The sequence below is a fragment of the Castanea sativa genome, chromosome 4 (assembly GCF_040712315.1).
Source record: "Castanea sativa cultivar Marrone di Chiusa Pesio chromosome 4, ASM4071231v1".
NCBI classification, from domain to species: domain Eukaryota; kingdom Viridiplantae; phylum Streptophyta; class Magnoliopsida; order Fagales; family Fagaceae; genus Castanea; species Castanea sativa.
Window position 1 is genome coordinate 5,544,875 of NC_134016.1, and position 6,183 is coordinate 5,551,057.

Genomic DNA, 6,183 nt, shown 5'->3' on the forward strand with positions numbered 1-6,183 from the left:
CTTCATTTAAGGGATCTTTTCAACCTAATCAAATCTCAAGATTTCATCAAGTTTCCATCTTGAGTTTGAGAGGGGGTGTTAGAGATATATTAGCCCATTAGCATAAGCCCAAGCCTAATTCTACTTTGTGTGCAAGCCAAGTTTTCTACTTGTACTAGAAGTCTATTAGTTTAGGGTTTAGTCTACTATATATACACATGTTATGGTTCATTGTAACACAGGATTTGTTCTACACTTTAATATATTATTGATGTAACCCTTTAGGGTTTCCTCCGTGGATGTAGGCCGTTAGGCTGAACCACGTAATCCTCTTGTGTTATTGTGTTCTATACTTTATGCTTTCGCTTCCGCATCTATAATAGCATATTCAATATGGTGTATCAATGCTAATATTTAACAGAACTGGACTTCCATCCACTTGTTCACGAGGAAGAAGCGTAAACATGGTACCCAAAGTGCAAGAAGTATATATGATAGACATGATGGGAAACAAGGGAAGAATATTTGTCACTAAATGTCTCATCTCAAGGAAACATGAGTCATATTCCTTCATCAGGATGGCAGAGTCCATTCTTTTCAGATTGGGAACTGATTTCAAACATTACGAGACTGTTGGGTTATATAAACAATCCTAACCTTAGGAACTTCCTTGGAAAATTTCATGCAAAGTCTATATCATCTCTAGTATGAAAGCATTGACCCAGAGTTGATTATAAACTCTATGGTATTTTGAAATCAGTAACTGCAAGGAAGCTGAACAGAAACTTGCATGACACTTTACTAAGCAATTAGAGAGGAATTTCTAGCTAGATGGTGAAGACTTGAAGGCAAACATGATACTTGCTATGAAATTTACCTTCCGCGTCGAGATTCTTATATATCATTTCCATATTGCGAAACTACAGCAAAACCTCACCGAAAATTAATATAGAGGCCATTCGGCCGCGTGAGGATGATCTAATATTTGACGTGTAGAAATTAAATGAAACTTGAATACTTTTCATGCATATATCTTATGGATACCTCTCCATGATTATATATTAAAATTAGTAAGAAGGCGTCTAATTTATGTGAAAGTTTATTAAAAATATCTTATATATGATGCCTATCTAATTGATAAATATATAAAAGGTAAAATTGAAGAATCCGTTAAAATACCATACATTATTTAATTAAAGAATTTATTTAATTTAATTTTAAAAATTCAGTACTTGGTTTCAGACTTTATTGATAAAGGATAAATTATAGTTCGTTTAATTTTGAGTTTTTTAGGCCAATTAATAGAGTAACCAGCTTTTACTGGCTTTAACTTAACAATTAAAAACCAAATTCTTAAAATTTTGTCTTGAAATATGTACAAAAAAGAAAAAGAAAAATTAAAAAGAATGCAAATAACACCAGTCCTAAAGAATGCAAGGTGTTGGTCTTCCATTAGCCTTAATTTGCAGAATTTCTAGCTAGATGCTGAAAACGCGTTGAAAGAGACATGCTTAATTAATCAACTTGCAAAGAAATTCTCCTATGCTATCCTGGTTTTTTCACTTACATTTTCTTTGTTACCTATGAACAAGAATTCCGAAGTTGTTGACTTCATTATAAATTTAGAATTTGCTTTAGTTCAGAGATCCAATATGGGTCAGTCAGACAGAACTCTTTTTATTTTCCTGTTTTCTTTGTCCATAAGCCCTGCCTTTTCTGATTATCCTAAAAACAACCCAGTTATGATCCAACTGGTATCTCCACTTTATCCAAGACTTGGCGAGGCAAACAATTCGCCAGGATTAGAATTCTTTGAACGAACCCCACTATTGCTTATGGGTGGTAAGGGTGATGAAGGCGCAGGCCTAGGCTTCCTAGAACAGCCTTTACTGCCATGGATGGCAATAGCGGCTAGTGGTCGCTGTTTGGGAAGTGGTGGCAATGGATGGAGAGGCAGGAGTAGCGATAGGAACCTGGATCCCGAGAAGGTTCTTCACGGCCTGGTGATCCTGCTGTTTTTGCTAAATATGGTCCGAGCAAGCGGTTTAGGCCAATCCAGAAAGAAAACAAGTGATGTTGATCCGTGGGTATCCATGAGTTCCTATTTATTGAGCTTCAAGCAGTCTGATATATTGTCGCGTCAGGGAGGGAGCCTTAAGCAGCATTTAATAGTTGTTGCAATTGGCAGTGTTGATGAAAGTGGAGGTGAAGGCAAGGGCGTTTTGTTAGAACGAGAACATTGGAGACCACAAGACCTGGTGAACTTTGAAGGCAAAGGGGGAGGCAGTGGCACAGGTCGAGATGGACCCAAAAGATTCCGTGAGTCATGCTTCAAGACACACTCAATAACCTTCACTGATCTACTTAATTACCTGCATCCACAACACTACTTGTCATCTGATTCTGAAGATAGACTTGTTGAAGCCAATGAAACGAGTAATGGTGAAGAGGAAGAGGAAAGTGGAGGTAAAAGTGCTAGTGTTGGAACAGATGAAGGCGGAGGAGGTGAAGAAGAAGGCGAAGGTAGAGGGGAAGATAGAGAAACTGGTGGAGGTGTGGGTGGAAGGAGAGGCGGAGGCGGTGGCCGGGGTGGAGATGGAGATGGAGGGGGAGGTGGCGGAGGTGGAGGCGGAGGTGGAGGTGGAGGTGACGTGGAAGGAAGAGGTGGAGGTAGGAACTTTAGGCCTATAGTGGACATAAACAAATTAACCAAGATGTCCATCACGGTTGCAACCCAAACTTCTGCGTCTGTCATTGTCTTCCATTTCGGTAGCCAATCTTCCTCGACAAAGGTCTTCTTAGTTTGTGTTGTGGTCAGTAACTTGGTCGGTTATCTTAGTAGCATCATTGCTGTCTTGCTAATCCATAGAAAGCCACAGATTGCTAGAGTTTTTGGAGGGATAGGGTCTGCTGCTGTTGCCACAGGTTTCCTACTAATGATAGCTATGTTTCTCCCCAGCTATCTTGTTTGGATTGTTGGCCTCGCTTTTGTTACTTTCTTTTTTGTCCTTTGCTTGACATTAATGTTGTGACTAGAAATTTTTCATTTGTACAATTCGTATATATAACATCCTTCTCTTAAATGGGAGTGGATTAGAGCTTTTTTCCATTTTAAAGTGTAGAGCATTGCATGAGCAATTGCGGATTAGAAGTTTGTACTTTTGTTGTTTTTCCAGAGTTCAATCGGTATTCTATCCCTGTTTGTTTGTTTATTTATTTATTTATTTTTATTAATATGCAATTGGATAATTATGATAGTTAGTGATGTATATTGATTACAATTGTGTTTTACATGGAACCATTTATTCTATTTTTATCATAAAATACAAGGTACGATTTAGTTACAGTATTTAAGTACTGTTTCTTACATTTACATTTCTGCCATGTGGTTTTTTTTTTATAGGATAGAAGTATATTTTTTAGTTAAGTAGTCATATAACAAAATCTGAAGAAAGTAATATAAGGAACAGCACGTAAGTTACTGTACATAATTTTGTCCCAAAATAAATATGATGGAGTACTAAGATGTTACCGGAAGATGTAATATAGCAGGTTTTATTGGAAATATTTTAAAAATATGATAGGTCCATTTTTATCAATGTTGAAAGGCCGTGTCAAATATTCTAGCTAGTTTCTTGACACATCGCTTGACATGTGTGACTTGAAGCTAAGAAGGCTGACTAAGGCGTTTGTTTAACCTTAATTAATTCATGTCCTACTTGCGAAGCTATATGTACTCCATGAATGTAGGCATGGAATTGGCTGAATCATGTTAAAGTGTTTATATATATAGATAAATTGTTTAGTTTTCCATTATTTTTGGGGTTGTTACCATCAATCTGAAATATTATTTGTCTATACTCTTGTGTCATTTGTTGATATTTAATGAAGATTGTATTTGATTTTTGCTTAATTGTTTGTCGCAAATAAGTTCTTTCCAAACACACTTAAACTCTTTGTTCATTTGGTTGGGTCTTTCAGAAATGCACTTCACTGATTCTCGAAAAGAAAAAATGAAAATGAAAATGATGTCATTTTTTTTTATTAGAACAATTTTTTCAAACACTGATCTTTATAAATTAAAAAAATATATAGTATCAAATATGGGCAATTACTCTAAATCATCAATATTATTAAGTTATTTCTTATTTGGTTATATGTTTCTAATGCGAAAAGTCAATATGAAAACAAATGTGGTCGGTTGTATCACCATAGTTGGATGATCACAATTTGGATGAGTCGCGTTTAAACATTTCATGTTGGCATCAGTAAACATTATACTTTGTATATTGTCTCATTTACCATTCCGGTTCATCTAAAATTCAAAATTTTTGTTGTGCTGCCTTCATGTCACTAAGAACTCCCCAAGCAAAGCCATGATATAGAAGATGCCTTGTTTTGAATTAGAAGCATGGGCTATTAAACATATCAATTAAGTAAGCAACAGAAATTATGACTTTGGGAAGAGAATTCTTGTAGTGAATCCAATCTAATTTTTCAAATATCCATAACTGTTCCCAAATTTTGGGACTTTAGGCTTTTTTGTTGTTGCTGTTAAAATCAAGTGATATTTTTATTATTATTTTTATATATTTTAGATAAGCAGATAGAAGAGAAGGGAAGGTGGGATTCAAACTAAAGAAATATGATACCATAAAAGATGTCATTACCAGTAGGCTATCATTTAAACCAATAAAATCAACTACTTTTATGTCTCATTTACCATTTTTATATGCTTGAAGCACCAACTGCGTTAGATGACTTCGTGAATAATTTGAAGCTAGAAAGCTTCCCATGATTGTCGCTTTAATAGTTTTCAAATAACATATCACACCACAAGTGTTCATCAATTAAGGATAAATGGAAAACCAAAAAATACATAATGAAGGCTGTTCCACTTAGACGTTAAATAATGCTTCAAGCAATAAAGCAAGATTCATTCTAAGCAGTAAGTACTTTTTTTTTTTTTTTTTTTTCTAAATGGATATAAAATACCAACCCTTTATTTCACTATGTAGATTTTGAAATGTATTTGCACCTTCACACACTGTAAAAGCAAGGTGAAAACTGCGGAGTGCACATGTAATTACCAGTAAAGAGTAGTAAACTTCTTCATCCATATCCTAATTTTTTGTTCTGTCAAACGAGGAGGATACCTGAAACCCCAAAGAGCTGTAGCATACAGAAGTATTGCTAAAGCAGATATCGTCGACGCCATGGCATAAGCCCTGCAAAATCTTTCAAGTCTTGGCCTGTGTTGGATCAACAAGGCACTCAAAGCACCTGTAAATGAGAACATGATGGAGATTAGAAAGGCATGATATGCAGTCGGTCGGTCATTGAAGACCAAAGTCGGAACTAGACTTCCATCGACTTGTTCATGAGGAAGAAGCATGAACATAGTACCCATGGTGCATGAAGCATATATGATAAACATGACGGAAAAAGATGGAAGAATTTTTGAGAATGAATGTCTCATTTCAAGGAAAAACACATCAAATCCTTTCGAGATGGAAGAATCCATTCTTTTCAAGAGGAAACTAATACCAAACATTTTGAAGCAGCGGGGATATATATATATATATATATATATATATATATATATATATATATATAAATAATCCTAACATTGGTTAGGAACTAAGAAAATTTCATTCAAAGCTATGTCAAGTATGAAAGCATTGACCCAGAATTGACCAATGAATGGCACTATCTTTTCTTTTTTTGATGAATCCTTGAATGTCACCATGAATAAAAGAACTATGGTATTTTGATATCAATTGCAAGGAAACTTAATAGAAACTTGCATGATACTTTCCTGCCAAACTAAGGTGGAATTTGTAGTTAGATGGTGAAGACTTCGAAGGGCAACCTTACTTGCAAAGAAATTTACGTGTATCTTACATTAAAATATCTGGAAACTACTGCAAAACCTCACCAAAATTTAATATATAAGTCTATACCGCGTGGAGATGGTCTAACATTTGAGATGGAAAATGCTATCTGAACACTAAAATTAGTCGAAAGTCATAATTAACCTGTGCAATTTTTCCATCAAAAAAAAAAAAAAAACTGCAATTTGAAATTTTCATTAAAGGTAAGTCAAATATATTGGTATTAAGAAACTTAATTAAATAACAAAACTATTGATAAATTGTGAGATCTTATTAGCTCAATTAGTGAAGTATTTTGCCCTCAAATAAA